Consider the following 23,180-nt stretch of genomic DNA (forward strand, 5'->3'; position numbering starts at 1 on the left):
TCAATCATCACAGGCATATCATCTCCTACATCAATATTCACCTTTTGAGCCATAGGAGTCCCATTATCCCTCTTCTTCTTTTTCTTAGATTCCCTTGTGCTAGCCAGCTTACCCCATTCCTTTTTGAGCTTTGAAGAGAGTGCCAAAAAGCTGCCCAAATATGATTTGTGTCGTTTTCTCTCTAAGATCTGTTAAGAGGTCATAACTAACAGATCGTTGTCCAAGAGGAAAGTCAGATTGTCTAATTTTTCTCCTAGACGACTTCTTCTTCTTCTTATTTTTCTCCTCTTCTTCAAATTTATCTTCTTGCTCTTCTTCTTCTTGCCTCCTAGTTTCACGACCCCTAACAGCATCAATGTTTCCTCTTCTTCTTCTGAGCATGTTTCCTTTAAAAGTGCTAAACTTTTATCCTCAATTTTGGACACTCAGTGCGATAGTGCCCCTTCTCTTGGCATTCATAGCGTGTGACACTACTTCTATCCCTAGGTTTATCCTCAACTCGTGGAACCCTAGGTGGCCTTGCATTGACCAAAATTAAATTTTAATCAAAGTTGTGAAAAAGAAGAAGCAACAACATGTAAAGCAGCTTGTTGATATTTGATGAACAAGGATTCATACCTCACTGAAAAGGTAGAAACTGACTCTCCTTCCTTTTCGAAAATCTGATCCAATTGCAATAGTAAAGCATTTGGTGACTCCATTGTCCCAAATCTTTCCTTCATTGCTTTGGTTAGCCTTTCCCAATCATTCTTGGACTCCTCTGGCAAAGCCTCATGCCAAGTTAAGGCTACACCCTCCAAGAAATCTGGAAGTATTTTTGCCCTCTCCTTCATAGACCAACCCGTCAAGCGGCATGCTTGGTTAAACTCTTGGAGATTACTCCCTGGGTCTTCTCTTTCCGATCCTTGGAACACCGGAATGTTTAACATCTTGCACCAAAAGATGAGTAGCAACAAGGGAAATTTTCTTATTTCAAAATAACTTTTCTTTAATCATGCGGGACCTTGAGGTTAAAATAGAATAATTCTAAGTAAAACCTGCTCGTCACCTCCACCAAAAGATGTGACACAAAGTTGGGGTTTTGACTTCAGTCACTTCCTAGAATCAAAACACACTTGTATGAAACCTCACAGCCTCCTCACCTCCCTTTCTCTCCCTAGGTTAAGATAAAGATAAACACATCAAAGGTGAGATCATAATTCATGGAAGGAAAGACGAAAGGCTCAGGAGAAGCAAGAATTTTTGCCAGTCTTGCAGCTCCAAACAAAAGGGCAATTCTTTGTTGGAAGAAAATCTTTCGACTCACGATTATGTGAACGGAAACATACGGGGAATGGTGGTAAGGTTCATCCATTCGAATTGGGCGATTTGGACAGAACATCTTAAAGTAAAAGAATATAGCAATCACTTACAAGAGGATAAGATATATGGGATTTGCATTTTGATAAGAGATTAAGAGAAATTAATCATTATTTAAGAAGAAATAATGGCCAAAAGTCTATAAAAACAGAGATACACAGAGAATTGCAGTTTTAAATCCATATAGACTGTATAAAGGAGGATTACATAGGTACGTAGATCTTGAAGAGAGCTTCGTGCCTATATAAAAACTTTTAAAAAACAGGTAACCGAGCGAAAAGTTATGAGCATTTTACTACAAGACTATAAAACTGCCAAAATTCGCCTAAAAGTTAGCAACTTTGGGAGAAATTCTGATTATCAATGAAGTAAAGGATTAAGAAATTAGTTACATGAGTGGAAAGAGCATATTAAGAGCTTCCTAGCCATATGATCAATTAGAAACCAATACTCGAGTGATGAGTAATTACCGATTGAAATTTGAATATTAGACCACAAAACTGCACTTCCCTCTCTCCACAATAGAATTTTCAGCCTTCATATGGTGCTCGAGGTGGTCGTGGATATGCACCTCAGCGAGGCAGAGGTAACCCCCGTGGTCGAGGACGTTGGCAAGGCCAACAAAATTCTATGCAAGATGTGGAATGCCATTATTGTGGCAAATATGGTCATATGGCGAGAGATTGTTTCCGCAAACAGAATGATTTGAGAGGGGGAAGAGCACAACGTGGTGGTCATTATGGTGGAAATTATGCACAACATGGTGGAAACTATGCATCAAGCAGCAATGATGGAACTGCAAATCATTTGTTTGCCATGAAGCATGTTGTGGGTTCTATGATGACAAATGCTGAGAATGATGACACATGGTATATGGACTCAGGAGCATCAAACCATATGACATGTCATGGTGAATGGTTTGAGCATATGAAGCCTATGGATGTAAAAGGCTATGTGGAAACAGGTGATGATACCCAGCATGTCATTACACATGTTGGAAGTGTACCATTGGTCATGCACAATGGTCAAACAAAGTCTATGTCTGATGTATTGTACGTGCCTTCTATCACAAAGAGCTTGGCCGCCTCAGTTGGTCAAATGGTGGAACAAGGATTATAGGTTCGGTTCAATGAGCATGGTTGCTTCGTTGAGGACTTCAAACATGGATGTAGAGTGATTGCTAAAGGAAAGAAAGAAGGCAGATTGTTTAAGCTGGATGCTGGAATTCCTGAGCTAAAATCAACCATGTTCTCAAAGAGCAGGAATGTGGTACAGGACATTGATATGTGGCATAAGAGGATTGGCCATGTCAATATACAGAGATTAAAGAACATGCAAACAAGAGGCATTGTCAGTGGATTGCCTAGGTTCAAATATGATGGACATATGCATGTTTGTGAAGCCTGTCAGTTTGGAAAGCAGGCAAGGTTGAGGTTTCCTAGAGAAGGAAATATGAGTAGTAGGCCACTTGAGATCGTACATAGTGATGTATGGGGTCCTGCACAAAACCCATCTATCAAAGGTAGTTTATACTATGTGACATTTATAGATGATTTCAGCAGGATGACATGGATATACTTTCTGAGAGAGGAGTGAAGTGTTGGAAAAGTTCATGGATTTCAAAGCTTTTGCTGAAAAGCAATATGGTTGTTGGATTAAATGTTTGAGAACAGATGGAGGTGGTGAATACACCTCAAAGGCTTTTGAGCATTTCTTGAGGAAGCATGGAATAAGAAGATAGTTGACTTGCAGGTATACACCTCAGTAGAATGGTGTGGCTGAGAGAAAGAATAGAGTCATATGTGAAGTGGCTAGGGCGATCCTCAATGAAAAGAGCATGCCAGATTACTATTGGACAGAAGCATGTGCTACTGCAGTGTATATACTGAACAAAACACCTACAACAGCCATTCATGGAAGCATGCCAGAGATGCGGCTTACAGGTTACAGGCCAGACATTGGACACCTCAAAGTTTTTGGATGCATAGCTTATGTACATGTGCCTGATGAAAGAAGAAGGAAGTTGGATCCTAAGGCAGAAAAATGTGTATTTGTTGGATATGCACAGGATCGAAAGGCATACAAATGTTATAATCCTCAAACTAGACAAGTGGTCATCTCACGAGATGTGGTGTTTGATGAGCTTGCTAGTTGGTACAAAGCAAAAGATGAGGGAGTCATTGAGTCACTTGAGGCTGTGAACTTGCCATCACAAGCAAGTTCTAGTTCTACTACTATGTCTGGGCCAGCAGTAGAAAGCTGAGAGTAGCAGTGTACGTCCATGGTCAGGACGTTTGAGGCATGAGAGTGTGAGCATTGGGAGTAGTGCTATGGATAAAGGAAAGAAGAAGGTCGAAGGAATTGGAATCACAGGTTATGAGTCATCTAGTTCTGAGAGTTTGGATGAGGAGCTTGGCATACCTGTTTTACGCACACCTGGTGCTAGGCAGGACAGATATGTGCCACCACATGCTAGAGTTACAGGTGTACAGAGTGACCCGCATGCATTGCGGAGATCCCAGAGGGTCAGATATCCTGTTGACAGATTGACATATCGCGATTTTGCTATGCACTATGCATATATGACATCTATGGTGAAGCATGTGGAACCTACATGCTATACAGAGGCTATTGGAGAGCATGTATGGGAGAAAGCAATGGATGTAGAGATGGACGCATTGGTCCATAATGATACATGGGACTTGGTTGCATTACCAAAGGACAAGAATGTTATTGGATGTAAATGGGTTTACAAAGTGAAGTGCAAATCTGATGGTTCTATTGAAAGACATAAAGCAAGATTGGTAGCAAAGGGTTTTGCACAGACCCAAGGATTGGACTATGATGAGACGTTTAGTCCAGTGGCTAAGATGGGCACAGTGAGAGCAGTCATTGCTATGGCTGCAGCTAATGGATGGGAAATGCATCAGATGGATGTCAAGAATGCATTTTTGAATGGAGATCTACAAGAGGAAGTGTATATGGCACAGCCAGAAGGGTATGTACACCCTAGATATCCCACTCACGTATGCAGATTGAAAAAGGCATTGTATGGTCTGAAGCAAGCACCTCGTGCTTGGAGTGATAAGATGAGCAGATATCTTATCTCACTTGGTTTTCAAATTTCTATAGCAGATTCTTCACTCTATGTGAAGAAGACAGAGCATGGGATTGTTTTACTAGTCATCTATGTGGATGACTTGATTATCACAGGTGATCATGGTGCAGATGTGATGCATGTCAAGAAAGCTTTGAGTGGGCAATTTGACATGAAAGACCTTGGTGAGTTGAGATACTTCCTTGGAATTGAAGTGGTGAAAGATCATGCAGGTACATGGTTAGTACAGCGCCAATATGCATTGGATATGTTGGCAAAGTATGGCATGATAGGGTGTAAGCCTATGAGTACACCTTTGGAGCAAAATGTGAAGTTGCGGGCTGATTATGGCGAGGAATTGGATGATCCATCGATGTACAGGAAGATGGTTGGTAGTCTCGTATACATGACTATCACACGCCCGGATTTGAGTTATGCTGTGGGGCTAGTAAGCCAGTTTATGCAGAGCCCTAGAAAACCACATTTGGATGCAGTGAGATGCATCATGAGATATGTGAAGACCACAGCACATTATGGTTTACTTTATGAGAGTGGTAAAAGCTTGGACATACATGGCTACACAGATGCTGATTGGGCAGGTAGCGCATATGACAGGAGGTCTACTAGTGGATATGCTTTTACACTTGGAAGTGCTGTGGTGAGTTGGAGTAGCAAGAAGCAACCTACAGTTGCTTTATCCAGTACAGAGGCTGAGTACAGGGGTGCAGCCATTGCTACTTGTGAGGCAGTATGGTTAAAGGGTCTCTTGGCAGATTTATGTGAGCCTCTTGATGGCAAAGTTGTCATTCATTGTGACAACATGAGCAGTATACAGTTGGCCAAGAATCCAGTATTTCATGTGAGGACCAAACACATAGAGGTCCATTATCACTTTGTCAGAGAGAAGGTGCTGGATGGTACAGTTGATCTTCAGTATGTGAAGACTGATGTGCAAGTGGCTGATATCTTTACGAAGCCACTTAGCAGGGAGAAGTTTGAGTACTTCTGGACTATGTTGGGAGTACATGGGATGAGCTTGAGGGGGAGTGTTGAGAGTCTTGATATCCCAAGCTCATCTACATCTTCATTGGCAGTACATCATGAGCTTGAGAGGGGCTGTTGAGATTTAAGCTCGATGTCAGTATGAGCCAGCTATGCTATGTGCTGGCAGATTAGGTAGGAACATGTGTGAGACATAAATGACCGCGTGTCCAGCTGGTCATAGTGTGTGGATTATGGATTATGGCATTATGCTTTGTGTGAGAGTGGACATGGCTTCCCTCTATGGTTAGGGTTTGCAATATACATTAGGGTTTGCTCCTGTGTGTGTGTCTCCTCCCCCTCTACCGTTCTTTCAACAAGGTGTTCACTTATTTTCAGAATTTCAGAGTTATGGTTGAAAAGCAAATAGGGAAACATGTAAAGTGCCTAAGGTTAGATGGAGGGGGAGAGTACTTCTCCAATGATGTGAAATCCCTGTCCCCCACCACGCAACGAATTCAGGGGTGCTAGCAGCGGAAGTAGCACTTCTTGCACGGGGCAGGGTCCCACACTCGGGGCCTCACCCAATGGATACCCGTGGATACCCGGACAAGAGACTAATCCATCGGTTCTTCCAAAATGGAACCCGGAAAAACTTCGCTTGCCCGAAAAGCACAGGCGATTCCTCCAAGATAACTTTTCACTAACGTAGTCAAAAGCCTTAACTAACTGATTTGATTTGACCAAACCCATAAGTCCCATAGTCAGATCAGGGAAAAGATTGTACTTGGATCATAGAGACAAATGCTTTTTTCCTCATTGAGAGACAGAGCCGTTGATTCTTTTCCGTAGAATAATTTTTATCCAGGATTTACCTCATCTATCGTACTATACAGAAATTGAGTCTCGTTTTACGGATCCATCAGACGAGCCCAGTCCCATGGGTTAGCCAACCGCCCACAACCACTATAGTGATGGGATCCAATTAGGAATTTTGTTAGGTTTTGTCCCGGGTACTAGGGAAAAGAGTTCCCAACCCCCCTAGCCGGATATTCATGCAAACATAAAACTTGTCACACCACTTACACACCCAATATGAACTTGCCTTTTTCACAGATTCAACAATCTTTAAAACAATCATTTAATGAAACCATAGTGTTACTGATCATAATCCTCTAATTATCCAGTTGAATCCTAATTTCCAATTTATTTCTTCATCGGTGTACTTATGGCATCATTGGCCAACCAGAACGCTCACCACCTGTTCACTCATCAGGGGCCTTTTCAGTAGTTCCTAGCTCATAGTACCCGACAATATAATCACATAAGAATATCCAGATGGAATCTCTGTTGAAGATCAGCAAGATCAACCAACAGATTCATATAAAAGAGCCATGGACTCATCCGTTGAGGACCAGCAAGGTCAATCAACCAGATCCATGCCCGAATTCAGAAAACAACTCTTACTCCTTGTTCTAATATCTTCCCCGACGTACTTGTGGGTATCTTCGATGACCCAGAGCCCGAGCACCATATGGTCAGCACCCTCTAGGATCGCAGGTCACCTAGCGCTTCACTCATAGGCCGCTTCCTTGGTCCCTCATCCACTGTACTGGAAGCTCACCATTTAAATCAAACGGAGGCTGGTCAAGACCTCGTCGACCGACCTTGCTACGCGAGACGTCCTCCGATGACTCTCCGTCCAGCAGTTGCAACTTTAACAGATAGGTCTCCACGACCTCATTCACAAGATGGTCAAAATGCTTTCCCAGCATTCTTGACATAAAACAGTCATTTAAAAACAGATTTCACATACAGATACAGTTCCAACAATATTTCTATCTTTTCTCATTACTCCACATCCTTTCACATTAGTCCCCATCTTTTCTCATCTTACCACAATTTTATTTTCTTCATCGATCCCTATCACATCACATCATTCCCACATCAAATCACATCCAATCGTATCATCCACACATCAATCCACATCGTCCATACATCCATCCACATCATCCACATCGATCCACATCATCCATACATCCATACACATCAATCCACATTATCCACACATCCATCCACATCTTCCATACATCCATCCACATCAATCCACATGTCAATCCACATCATCCAAACATCCATCCACATCATTCATACATCAATCCACATCATTCATACATCCATCCACATCAATCCATATGTCAATCCACATCATCCAAACATCCATCCACATCATTCATACATTAATCCACATCATTCATACATCCATCCACATCAATCCATATGTCAATCCACATCATCCAAACATCCATCCACATCAATTCATATGTCAATCCACATCATCCAAACATCCATCCGCATCAATCCACATTATCCACACATCATACATACACCAATCCACATCATCCACATACACCAATCCACATCATCCACATTAATCCACATCATCCACATCATTCACTCATCATACACACACCAATCCACATCATTCATACATCCATGCACATCAATCCATATTGTCCGCACATCAATCCACATTCATTTCATAAGCATTCTCATTCTCATCTAATCACATCTTTTTCTAACTCGTCACTTAATTCCTCATTTATCCTCATCAGATCTCATCCACTTGCACCTACCCATATATCTCATCACTTCACCCCTTATCGTTCATTCACATCCCGATTCACATCACATCACAACCATTCACATCCCTTATCATTCATTCACATCTCGATTCTCATACTAACACATTCATTCACATCCCTTATCATTCATTCACATCCCGATTCACATGCTAACACATTCATTCACATCCTATATCATTCATTCACATCCCGATTCACATGTTTACATCCTGATTCACATGCTATCACATTCATTCACATCCCTTATCATTCATATCTATCCAATTTACATCACATCTCATCGCCTCAATTCTTGTTCATATCCATCACATTTACATCCGCATGTATTCTCCCACATACATCTACATCCATACTTATCACATACACATCCACATCTATCCTTTCACATACATCCACATCCATACTTATCACATACACATCCACATATATCCTTTCACATACATCCACATCCATTCTTTCACATACATCCACTTCTACTCTTCACATACATCCACTTCTATTCTTCACATACATCCACATCCATCCTTTCACATACACACATCCACATCCATTCTTTCACATACATCCACTTCTATTCTTCACATACATCCACATCCATTCTCTATTCATTCCCATCTCTCTCATTCGCATCCCATCTCATCACACCTGTTTACCTCTCATTCTCATCACTTCTATTCCCATCACATCCATTCTTTATTCATTCTCATCTATCTGATTCATATCACATATCATCACATCTATTTAACCTCTCATTCTCATTACTTCTATTCTCATCACATCCATTTATAGAATGTAAGAGAATTCTTATTTTTTTGATATAAAGATTCTTTACACATCTATTTATGCATAAGAACAACTTCAGTGGGAAATAACACTTTTATAAAAATCCGTTTATGCATCTATTTATGCATGAATTCAATTTTAAGGAGAATAACACTTTCAAAATAAAAATAAATCTTTTATGCATCTTTCTATGCATAAATTCAATTTTAATGAGAATAACTCTTTTGAAATAAAAATAAATTTCTTTATGCCTCTTTCTATGCATAAAATGAAAATTGATGAGAATAACTCTTTTGAAATAAAAATAAATTTCTTTATGCATCTTCCTATGCATAAAATCAAAATTGATGAGAATAACTCTTTTGAAATAAAAATAAATTTCTTTATGCATCTTCCTATGCATAAAATCAAAATTGATGAGAATAAATCTTTTGAAATAAAAATAAATTTCTTTATGCATCTTCCTATGCATAAAATCAAAATTGATGAGAATAACTCTTTTGAAATAAAAAATCAATTTCTTTATGCATCTTCCTATGCATAAAATGAAAATTGATGAGAATAACTCTTTTGAAATAAAAAAAAAATTCTTTATGCATATTTCTATGCATAAAATCAAAATTACACTTTTAGAATACACAATTGGTGGGGATTACTCTTTTTGAATAATAAAAGATAAAACTTATTTCACCAAATTTTAGAAAATTTTGCCATAACCTCCTTTGTATGGCTGACCATTTTTCATCTCTAACCAAGCAAACTGATTCTAGAATTTTCCAGATCAATTTGGTCAATTTTTGACCATTTTTAGGTTAGTTTAGCTCACTTTTTGGATCTAGTTGAAGCAGGAGAGAGGAGAGATGAAAATATCTCATTATTTGTGAGTTTGAAACTCAATCACAAATGTGAAATAGGCACCCCCTTCATGAGGGGGAAATTACATTGAGGTGTCAAAAATGCATCATTTCTCTAAATATCTTTTCTTTTTTAGCTAATATCCTTGTCCTTAGTCAACTCTTCACTAGTCAACTCTTCATCTTATGTGAGTATTTACTCATTTTTGGGGGGATTTTCTTTATTTCTTCTATTTATCTCCTTCCTACATTTGGATTAATCTAATTGGCCCCTCAGAACCTTAATCTAAAATTTTTAAAAAATCTGGATCCTCAGGATAAGGCCTTTTGAACAGATTATAATTTATTTCTAATGCACCTTCTGAAAATCTTTTTGAACTTCTCTTTCAGGGGAATTTATTTTGATAAGAAGAGATATTTTTGAATAACCTCTTTCTAGAATATTTTCTCTCTCTAGGCCAAAACAGGATCTTTCTTTTATTTAAGAGAGGGGAATAATTATAAGATCAGAAGGGGAGTTCTTACACCTACACACCTCAAAAGCCGAAGGGAGGAATCTTACAAATGAGTTCTCTGAATTTTTGAAGGAGAATGGTATTCAGAGATAGTTTACATGCAGATCCACTCCGCAGCAAAATGGAGTTGTTGAGCGAAAAAACAGGCACATTGCTCAGAGTGTGTAAGCATTGATGGGAGAGAAGAATATGCCGTATAGCTATGGGCTGAGGCTATTTTTATAGCAATTTACATCATCAACAGGACTCCAACTGCAGTCATACATGATGTAACTCCAGAGGAGAGGTTTACTGGGGTAGAAAACCTGATTTGTCTCATCTGAAAGTCTTTGGATGCATTGCATATGTGCATGTGCCAGATGAGCTGAGAACTAAGCTGGATTCAAAAGCTAAAAAATGTGTGTTTATTGGGTATTCCCTTGAGCAAGTTGAGTGCAGATTCAGGAGAGATTTTGGAGGATCCTACTATGTATAGGCGCATAGTAGGAAGCTTGATCTACATGACGATCACCAGGCCAGATTTTAGCTATGCTGTTGGGTTGGTGAGTCAGTTTATGCAGGTTCCTCGGAAGCCACATTTGGATGCATTGAGATGCATACTGAGGTATGTGAGGTCTACTTTGCATTGTGGACTATTTTATGAAAGGACAGAGATATGTGTACATGGGTACATAGATGCTGATTGGGCTGGTAGTATCTTAGATAGAAGATCTACTAGTGGCTTCATGTTTTCTTTGGGGAGTGATGCTGTGACTTGGAGCAGCAAGAAGCAGCTCCAAGTCTCAGATAGAAGATCTACTAGTGGCTTCATGTTTTCTTTGGGGAGTGCTGCTGTGACTTGGAGCAGCAAGAAGCAGCCTACGGTTGCTCTATCCAAGTACAGAGGCCGAGTACAGAGGTACTGCTCTGGCAGCATGTGAGGTAGCTTGGTTGAGAAAGCTATTTGCAGACTTGGGTCTATCAGTGGGATAGACAAGTTGTCATTTTTTGTGGCAACATTAGAAGTATACAGTTGGCCAGGAACCCAATTTTTCATGCTCGCACGAAGCATATAGAGGTCCACTACCATTTTGTCAGAGAGAAGGTTTTGGCAAGAGACGTTGACCTTGTTTATGTTAGCACACAGGATCAGGTCGCTAACATCTTCACCGAAGCATTGGGTATAGAGAAGCTCCACAGATTCAGGGCTTCGCTTGGTGTACATGAGATGGAGTTGAGCTCAAGGGGGAGTGTTGAGATATTGAGCTCAGGCGATGGACACGGATGACCCGCCTGGGGGATAGGCCCCACACTTACACCACTGGGATGGTTGGTGAGATCATGGGTGATATGCGGCCAGTAGGATGACAGGCTGTGTGTGTGACAGCCATTCTAGAGAATGTCATAGTTATAGCACCAGCTCATTTAGTTGGGTTCACACTATAGAGAACCCTAGTATGTATTTGGTTGAGTACCTTTTCATATTGTGTGTACTCTTATCTTTGTATATGTTGTGTTGAGTGTTGAGTGTTGTGTGAAGAAGAAGATTTTCAGCCTCTCACCTTGTGTGTTCTCTTTTAGGGTTTTGTGAGTGTGTGTGTGCTTGCAAGAGCTCAAGCTCTCTTCTCCCCTGCATCTTTTCAGAAATGTCCATACAAATGCTTGATGACATGAACCAGCAAATGCAATCAATCCGTAAAGATATAAAAGCAGCCCCCAAGATAGGCAGAAGCAGTATGCAGATAAAAAGAGATCAAAGAGAGAGTTTGAAGAATCTGATATGATCTTCATTCGAGTACAACCAAAATGAAGTTCCTTATCCTTAGGGAAGTACAAGAACCTCTCTCCTAGATACTATGGGCCTTATGCTGTTATGTGGGTGATCTAGCTTACAAACTTCTTTTGCTTCCCCATCTCAAGGTACATAATGTATTCCACGTCAGTTTACTTAAGAAATATGTACCCAACCCGAGTCACATGCTTGAGGATGAACAATTGATCTCTCCGACTCAAGGCCAGACTTGAAGAAATCCTTGATGTTCGGGAGAAGATTCTCAGGAGCAGAGTCCTTAGAGAATTTTTAGTAAAGTGGAAGTTCTTCCCTCTAGAAGACGCCACTTGGGAGAAAGAAGAAGCGTTGGCAAAAGATTACCCCCACTTTGCAAGATAAGGACATCTCGCGTTTTTCAAGTGGGAGAGAATGTAAGATTCCTCCTCAGCCTGAATAATGAATAAGCCTTTACTTCAATCTCCTGTAATCATTCCTCCCTGTTTTTGAATACAAGAAAATATTATTTTTCTTTGTTTTTGCCTAGTGAGATGAAAAATTCTAGAGAGTGGTAATTCAACATTGAGATATTTTTGGATATAAAAATTCTACAAATATCAATATTATATTTTCCTGAAACAGAAAATCAAAATAAATTTTCCAAGGTGCATTAGGAATCAATAAAAAATGATTTAAAAGACCTTAGCCTAAGGGTCAAGATTTTCTAAAAAATTTATATTATGGTCCAATTAAGGTTCCTATGGGCCAATAAGATTAATACAAGTATTGGGATGAGATAAATCCAATGAATAAAAGAAAATACATAAAAATGAGTAAATGCCCACATAAGATGAAGGGTTGACCGAGTACAAGATTTATTAGTTAAAAACTATGAGATATTACTAAAAAAATAATATATTTTGGAGTAATCATACAGTTTTGACACCTTGGTAAGGAAAGGGGAGACTTCAAGGAGGCACCTATTTCACACATGTGAATGAGTGTTAAATTCAAAAATATTAAGATATTTTTATCTCTCCTGGATCAAACCAAATCAAAAAGGGAGCCAAGCTAGTCCAAATCTTGTCCAAATTCAGCCAAACTAAAGCTAGAAAATTCTAGAACTTAGCTGGACTTAGTTCGTGGCCTCCCTTACCTATAAATAGACCCTCATTCTTTTGTATTCTCATCTGTGTGAAGAACTAGACCATGCCAGTATTACATTAGAATAAGCATATTTTCTATTATCCCCTAAAATCCTCTACAATTTGGAGAGATTGGAGCTTCTCTCTCTCTCTTCAACCTTCCTTGGAGCTTTCCTCTCAACATACTAACCAATTGATTGGTTGGGGACCTCTCCTAAGAATAGAGAAGCAAGCAAAACAAGAGGTAAGATAAGAGGTAAGATGTGACTATGATTTTTCTTTAATCTTCTAAATGTTTTTCACTTCTCAACCCCTCTCAAGCTTGAGCAGTATTCAAATGAATGGTTTTTCAATGCAAATGAAGCTCTCGAAAGAATTCTAATGATTAATCACAAAAAGTTTAAATTTATGCTTAATTTAAGATATTTTTTGAGTATATCTCTCTCTCCCCCAAAGAATGGTCATTCCTATGACCAATTCTCTATTCAAATGATGCTTCTCATGGAGCAATTCTCAATTCTAAAATCAAACTCTATGCTAGTCAAGCTAGAGGCTAAAGAAATGGCTTTTTAATGCTTTGATGTTACATAATTTATGATAAAATTATGATTTAGATCCATAAATTGGATTTACATCTATTGATAGTTAATCTATCATAAGTGTATTACTAAGTCTTATGCTTTTCAAAATTATTGAGAATTATCAGTAATAGTAGTGGAGCTGATGCAAAATTTTTAGAAATTAACACATAAATCATTTTTATGCATAACGTGAAAAGAGGACTTCTTACCATATTCTAGGATTACTCATCCTATGCTAAATGAATAATTCTCATCATATCCATGGAAATTTAATTTTTAATGTTTATGCATAAATAGTTAATTAGAAAAAAAGAGAAATTTTTAGTAATTTTATTTTTATGATAAAAGAGGAATTCCCATGATAATGGAGATCCATGTATTTTAATGGAGAAAGAGAAATTCGAGAATATTAAAATAATGGATATTTTATTTAAAATTAAAGAGAAATTTTAGATAAATTACTTTATGCATGAATAAATTTAAATGATAAAAGAGGAGTTCCCATCATATTTGGAATTCAATCATTTAAATGGAAAAAGTGGAATTCTTGTCATATTTAGATTAATGGGTATTTTTATTTAATTTTTAAGAGAAATTTTAGTTAAAATTATTTTATACATGTATAAATTTAAATGATGAAAGAGGAATTCCCATCATATTTGGAATTCAATCATTTAAATGGAAAAAGGGAAATTCTTGGTATATTTGAAATATTAAATATTTTAATTTAATTTAAAGATATATTTAATTTATAATAAAAGAGGAATTCCCATGACATTTGGATTACACTCATTAAATGAGAAAAAGAGGGATTTCAGGCTTATTAAAAAAAATAGATATTGGTATTTAGTTAAAAGAAATTTTTTATGATATTTAAGTAAAGAAAGAATTGAAATTAAATTTTGGTATCAAAAGATGAAATTTCACCATAATTCTACCCAGGGAATTAAGGTTGAGAAATTAAATGGTAGAAAGAATATCTTTAGATATTTTATGTGGTTAAATCACTAAATTGGTATTTACCCAAAAATAGATATTTATGTGAAGAAAATCCTTGTTAGAACTAAACCAAATGATTAGACTACGAGAGGGACAGACAATAAACCTACTTGTCCATCTCTCGATCTGAATCAAGCAAAAACATCGTGACCAATTCCAATTCCTAAATACAAAGAATAGGTTAACGTTAAATTAAACTATTTTTCCTTTAACCGAAATCACCAAGAATCTAGTTGGACAATCAGTCAAATGATGGGTAGATTACCTTGATGAGAGATCAAGGATTCTCATTATAAAATTGAAAATTAAGAAAAAAGGGGTTTTGTGGAACCAATCTCAAACTGAGAATTTTACTTGCATAGAACCTCACTTTTCATTTAAAGGACTGTTTTACGCCAGAATGCTAGAGGAAGCATTTGGCATGTGTTTTACTAAGAGGAGGTTCAGGGATGTCGCTCGGCAAAGCCTGCCGAGGTCTTGACCAGCCTTGGTACGATTAAAATGGTGCGCTTCCGGTACGATGGGCGAGGACCGACGAAGTGGTCCCTAAGTAAAGTGCTAGGACACCTAAGGAGGATCCTAGAGGGTTCTGACCAGGTGATGCACGAGCTCGTGGTTGCTAGGTGATGAAAAACAGGTAGAGGGAGAGGAGACACACACACAGGAGAAAACCCTAATGTATATTGCAAACCCTAACCATAGAGGGAAGCCATCTCCCTTCTCACACAATGCAAAAAGCCATAATCCATAATACACGTGTTGTGTCCACACACAGCTAACCCTAGCTAATGTCCACACACTATGACCAGCTGGACGTGGTCATTTATGTCTCACACATGCTACTACCTAACATGCCAGCACATAGTGCAACTGGCACAAACTGACATCGAGCTTGAATCTCAACAGCCCCTCTCTCAAGCTCATGATGTACTGCCATAGATGAAGATGTAGATGAGCTTGGGCTATCAAAGCTCTCAACACTCCCCCTCAAGCTCATCCCAAGTACTCCCAACATAGTACGGAAGTACTCAAACTTCTCCCTGCTAAGTGGCTTTGTAAAGATATCGGCCACCTGCTCTTCAGTCTTCACATACTACAAATTCACTGTACCATCCAGCACTTTCTCTCTGACAAAGTGATAGTGGACCTCTATGTGTTTGGTCCACGCATGAAAAACTGGATTCTTGGCCAATTATATGCTTCTCATGTTGTCACAATGAATGACAACCTTGCCATCAATAGGCTCACCCAAATCAGCCAGAGACTCTTTAACCATACTCCTTCACATGTAGCAATGGCTGCACCCCTGTATTCAGCCTCCTCTGTACTAGATAAAGCAATAGTAGGTTGCTTCTTACTACTCCAACTCACCACTGCACTTCCAAATGTAAAGGCATAACCACTAGTAGACCTCCTGTCATACGAGCTACCTGCCCAATCTGCATCTGTGTAATATCCAAGCCTTTACCATGCTCATAAAGAAGACCATAATGTGCAGTGGTCTTTACATATCGCATAATGTGTCTCACTGCATCCAAATGAGGTTTTATGGGGCTCTGCATAAATTGTCTTACTAGCCCCACAGCATAACTGAGATCCGGGCGTGTGATAGTCATGTAAATAAGACTGCCAACCATCTTTCTATACATAGATGAATCATCCAACTCTTCACCAAAATCAGCCCGCATCTTGATATTCTGCTCTTAAGGTGTACCACAATCACAACTCTCACATTTGCCATCTTTGCAACTGAGGCAAATGTCTCCTCTTAATCAATCCCATGTGTCTGCGCATATTCTTTGGCTACCAATCTAGCCTTGTACCTGCTTATGCTACCATCACTGTTATGTTTCACCTTATACACCCACTTACAGCCAATAGCTTTCTTGCCTTCAGGCAATGGCTCCAAATCCCAAGTCTCATTTCCATACAATGCATCCATCTCCTAATCCATAGCTTTCTCCCAACACACATTTCCAATAGCCTCATCAAAACATGTGGGTTCTACAACCTGCTGCACAAATTTTGCCATATATGCATAGTGATGTGCCACATAACCATCATAAGTCAACCTCTGCACCACATGATTTTTTACTCTCCCAGATCTTCGTAACTTTGCATTTATGGCTTCCATAGCCTTTTTCACAGTAGGTGTCCTCATTGCTAGAATCCCAAGCTCCTCACATCAAGGCTTATCTCCAAGCCACTAGAATCTCCATCAACAAGAGAATGCTCTGTAGAAATGTCAGGCATACCAAGGGGCTCAACCACTTTCTCTTTGCCTTTAAGTGATGTACCAACTACATTTTTAGGATTGGTATTATGATGTAGCCTGCCACTCCATGGTCTATCAACAGAACCACTAGCTATGGAATTTCTTAAAAATCATGTGAGCATGTTATAGTTATGCCATATATCGTCTTGTACTTGTGAGTTGTTGGAATTTATAGGCAGGTTTTCAGGTGATAAAGAACATCATGAGATGATGGGATTGGAGATACTGGATGTATGGAATGAAAATGGTTACATGTATGTTGGAATTATTTGAAGGTTATGCTATGCCTACATGTGATTGGCTTGAAGGATTTGGAAAAAGGAGCCAGTGAATCTATGCTTGGAAAGGGACAAGCACTTGGTACACAATTTTGTGCAATCATCAGGATGAATTCAAGGATGTATTGAGGTGAATTGACACATGTATATGTCATTAGAAATGGATATGTCCTATACTCCTTGGGAAAATTTTGTGTGTGAGTTTCCTTATTAAATTTGGTACCTACTCTCACAGCTAGAAGTCTTGTACTTTCCCAGCGACACCGCCCACGTCACGACAACGTATGCTAACATTGTCTCGTTTACCAATAACATGTTCCCAAATACCAGATCCCACATTCTTGAAGATATGCATGGGATCAAGAAGATGGTTGATCTTAAGATGGTTGATCTTAAGATGGGTCCAATATGGTAGCCGAAAAAAATGGAGTACCTACACAAGGGATTGCTCTATGTGACCTTTAATCCAATTAGAGACTACACAAAACAAGATTGAAAAACATTACTATACCTGTTCATGCCATCTGGAGGAAGAATATTTGTAGACTCCCAAATACGCTTCCAATCTTTTGCAAGAAGTGTTTGTGGAGGAATGTTACTCTTACTAGCAACATATTTAGGATGATTTGAGGGGAGAAATCGATGATGATTATCGAATATGGTCTTATACAAACCGTCAACATACTCATGTACTAACGAAGGGCCACAAACAGGACATGCATGTTTACCCGATGTTTTCAAACCTGTTAAAATATAAATAAAAGTTAGAATAATAAAGTCAATATTTATAATTAATATAGCCAATAGTATTAGAGTAGGGACGTAATTAGAATTCTTACCAGAACAATCGTTGTATCCTGGAAAGTCATGCATTGTCCACATCAACACTGCTTTTAAGTCGAAGTGTGGAGAGGAGGGAGACCTACTAATGTCCACCACCGCAACACCTCTCCATAGTTCCTCCAACTCATCAATCAACGGCTCGAGATAAACATCCATATGCTTGACTTTATGTTTCCCTGGAATTAGAAGAGATAACATAAGATGTCCCTCCATTGATAGTGTGAAAGGTTGTAATTCACCAACACAACTGGCCACACGCTATATGCGGTGCTTTTGAAACCAAATGGATTCACTCCATCCATACCTAGGCCAAGTCTCAAGTTTTTGGGCTCTGTTTTAAAGCTAGGCCACTCATCTTCAATATGCTTCCAAGTAGAAGTGTCTGTGGGAATTCTCCACATGCCATCATCCGATCGATGTGAGGAATGCCATGACATGAGCTCTGCTATGCATTTGCACTTGAACATGTGTTTGATGCGAGGAATTATAGGAAAGTGTCGCAAGACTTTACGAGGTACATCAAAACTCTTCACATCTGTTCTATACCTTGCTTCACCACAAGTGAGACAATGTCGAGCCTCCTTATGCGTCCCACGAAAGAGAATGCAATCATTGATGCATGCATGTATGCGATCATAATCCAATCCTCCAAGAGATATCACATAGCGCCTTGCTATGTCTCTTGAGGTGGGTAGTCTATTTCCCTTTGGAAGCATGTTTTATAATAGCCTGCATCTAATATCATCAATTAGTCCTAAATCCTAAACCTTAAACCACTAATTCAAATTTGCAAGTTAGAATGCTTACTTCAATAATGCGTCGACTTGCATTGCTCCATCCATAAACTGTTTGTATATTGAGTAGTTCAAGTGAAGCACGTAAAATAGAGAATGTGCACCCTTCAAAAATCGGTGTCGATGAAGCCTTGTAAAGATGCTCTTGTTCCATATCATCGTCGTCTCCATACCTTTGGGATCATCCTTAAAAAGATTCCCCACCATATCATCAAACACTTCCTCTTCCACAACTTCGTGGGGTGCAGGGCTATTGTCATCCCTTTCCCACTCATCTCTGACAATAGATTCCGAAGCTCTAGCATCATCTCGCGACGCTTTGCGTGCTCTCGCCGCGCGTAGGGCACCATATTAGGGTGTGGTACTGCATCCTGCTTCAATTAGAGTTTATATATTACAACTCCATTAATTTAATTTAGATACCATGAGTCATTTGAATACCATCAATTTACATCTACTCACCTCTAAACCTGTTTGATTCCATTCTCCATACATGCAGATGTGATTCAAGGTAATTCGACGTGCTCGTACAATGCATCCTTGACATCGATTAGACATACACTTGATCCGTTGTCCCAACCACACATCATGATTACGATGACGCATTGTCTCATCTTCACCAGAACTGCTTGAGGAGGTTGATGACATCCTATGTACAAACCAGAAAACACAAAATCATAATATGTTTTTAATGAAAGTATAAAAATCGTGTATATTAACGCGGCTATTTCCTAAAAATTGCGTGTATTAATGCGGCTATTTCTTAAAAATCGCGTGTATTAATGCGGCTACTTCCTGAAAATCGCGTGTATAAACGCGGCTAGATCTTTAAAATCACATGTATAAACGTGGCTAATTTATTATACACGCAAAAATACACGCGTTTCTACACGCGATGACTTGTTTAAACTAAAAATAACCCGCCTTCCCCAAATAAACATTTTGAACTAACATATCTGCTCTCTTTCGTTTTCGCCTCTTCCAACAGACACTAAACCTAAGTGCAAGGAACAGAGAAGGAGCACACACGGGTGAAGGAGACCGACCAAAAAAGAAGACTCACTTTTTCAGAGGTGAGTCAGTTTGTCCTTTGCCTTGTCTCTTTCCTCAGATTTGTTTATGCTATTTTCTCTTTGCTTTTTGGGTTTGTCTCCGTCCTTTTCCTGCTCTGGTTGCGATTTTGGGTGAACGATTCTGACAGGGGCGACAGTGGACCTTTTATAAGGACACATTGTCGGAGGTCGGTCGCTTTCAAAAAAAATTTTGCGCAGGTCGTGTGTAAAAATGCGTGTATATCTGCATGTATCCTGTCTGCACAGGCTGTTCACACGGATATACACATGTTTCTGGATGGGTGTATACACGCGTTTTTGGACGGGTGTATACACGCGTTTCTGGACGGGTGTATACACACGTATCTGGACGGGTGTATACACGAGACTGTGTTTCGTGTTTCTATGGTTTGCAGGCTGATAGGTGGCTTAGATGATGATATTTGTGTGAGTCAAGAGACAGCCCATGATGTACATGAGGATTATTTTTGCAGATTCTTTATGGATATTCCAAGTTCTTCATCCGATCCATTTGCGTACAGCAATTGGCTGATGGAGATGCTAAATCATTTTGGGCGCCATCCTGGTCCAGTTGAGCTTACAAAGTACATGTATGCCCATCCCCCTCCTTCCATGCCTGGTGTCTATACCCCTACCGCGAGTATCCAGGGCACTCCACTGCCGTCTATGCCTACGAGTCCGACGAGACGGCATGCAGCTTCTCCTCTTCCACGCGCACCGAGGAGACATACCTCGTCCCAGGCACACTCACGCACACCCTCCCAAGCACCGCCACATCAGGGCTCACAGCCACCATCATGTACTCCCTCAGAGCCACCGTCACGTCAGGGCTCACAGCCACCGTCACGTAGACAATCCCCCAGTCGTGACTCCACCTGCAGTAGTAGGAAGAGTGGGAGTGGAGGATGCGGCAGGTGCTTTGGTGGGGGAGGTAGTAGGGCACGCGGTGAGAGAGGAGATAGAGGGAGAAGAGTTAGAGGAGACAGTTCGGAAGAGGAGGGAGTGATCTGCTTTGATGTGACGGATAGGGGGGGGATAGTGATGGATGCGAGGGGGAAAGAGGTAATGGAGTACATGCGTGGGGTAGTATCAAACTTGTATCGAAATTGTTTTATTAAATTTAAAGATCAAAATAGCCGATTAGTTGGGGAGGTGATAGAGGCTGTACATAGTCGGTACCCCAATCCCCCACATGCTACATTCTCGGATGTATGGGGAAGGACGCAAATAAGGGAGATCTTAAGTAATAAAAGATCTCACCTTAAAAAACTTGTGTATGATGATGGGCTAAATGTAGCTGCGGGTGGCTATCCTGCCGAGAAACCTGCCCCACTGTGCACAAACGCGAGTGGAAGGAGGTAAAGAAACGAGCAGAGGGTGGCCTAAAGAGCAGGCAGCATGTGGAGGCACGACGGATCCAGATGGAGACCATTGGATCTTCGCATTTTAGATCTGGCAGCATCGAGTCATGGGAGGCAGAGTTCGTAAGTATCTTGCCACTTTATTTGATTGTTTACTTAATTCATTGATTCTATGATTGTTTTAATCTTACAAATTGTGTTGATTATGATATAGCGACGGGTTACGAGGAGAAAGCCCACAGCCCACGATACTGGGTATGCTCATCGGCATAGCAGACGTGACATGTGGGCCATCTTCAGAGCCGAGGGACGTATTACGGACGCGCAGTTTGAGATGGCCATGAGACCATACGGTCGACAGGTACTAGAAAACTCTAAACGAATGATTTTGGTTTATTGAATTACATATGTATATACTTATATACTATATATTACTTGAATAGGCACAAGATACTGATGATCCACCCGCCGCCGCCACTGTAGAGGGTGGATGTGAGCACTACTCATCGGACATTCCGACCGATGTGAGCTCATCTGAGCATGGAGGGAGCACCGAGTCATCATCTGGGTCTGAGTAGTACTCAGACTTATAGTATCACATTCCATATTGAGGATGTGGTTGTATATATTTTTTTGTAAACTGAAGCCATGGGCTACTTCGACATATGGACTCCCTTGTATATATATGTGAAATTTTGATAGTAATATTGAATCGTGAATCGATAGTATTGCATTCATGTTTGTCTTGAATCGTGTATTGACAATGTATGCATTCATGTCGTTCTTGTCTTAATCTTCCTCATGGATATGTTCTTCGTGGATGGTCCAATGCACCAAAAAAAAAAATCCAGAGAGTGTTATTGGGTGCTGGAATGCTAGAACAGCATTCAGGTACCAAATAGCACTCTCTGGATTTTTTTTTGCTCTCTGTTTGCGTGTATAAACGCGTTAGAACTGCAAAAAGTCGCGTGTATATATGCGGATAATCTGTAAAACACGCGTGTATAAACGCATCAAATCTGAGAAATACGCGTGTATAAGCACATCTAAAGTCACAAAACGCATGTATAGACGCTTGTATCAACGCGTCTAAATTCAGCTGAACTGACAACAAAACGCATGTATACGCCCGTGTATCAGCGCGTCTGAACAGTCCTATACACGCGCTTTTACACACATGTCTCTGGCCGCAATTATACACGCGCTAATACACGGGCCCGCTACTTTTTTTCACGTCATTTTTAGCAGCTAGGAGCGTGGGTATGAGCCCGATCCCTTGTAGTGTTGGGCCAATCTGCCAACATCATTGGTACCCAAATGACTCCACAAAGGGTGGCATTCCTTTATGGAATATTCTCACCACCATTATGGAGCATGTGCCTATGGTCGTGGAGTGTGCCAAGGTGGTTGGCTTTGAGTTATTGTCTTTTGGCTTGTGACTTGGATATTATCGTGAGGATTTTACCACAAAAATGTAAGTTGAAAACATAAGAGACTAATCTTATATGTTATTAAGCATATGTGTATGTAAGCACATAGTAAGCTTTTAATATATATATATATATATATGTAAGATTTTTATGTACATAAGTGAGCATATGTATAGTAAGATAGTAAGTTTATGTGTACTTCTATGTAAGCAATGATTTTATATTCACGTGATCACAATTTTTTTTTTTGTTAATAACATGTGTTAACATGTTATTAACATGTTAACATGTTCCCAAAAAAGCCGGTGGGAAGCTCCCTGATAACCGGATAAAATCCCGCCGGGGTTTTGCAATACCCAGCGGTCCCGCCGAGGAAAAGGAAACCCCGGTGGGGTCGTCATCCAGCCTGGTGGGGTACAA

The sequence above is a fragment of the Cibotium barometz genome, chromosome 6 (assembly GCF_041138505.1).
Source record: "Cibotium barometz isolate CiBa-2024 chromosome 6, ASM4113850v1, whole genome shotgun sequence".
Classification (NCBI taxonomy): domain Eukaryota; kingdom Viridiplantae; phylum Streptophyta; class Polypodiopsida; order Cyatheales; family Cibotiaceae; genus Cibotium; species Cibotium barometz.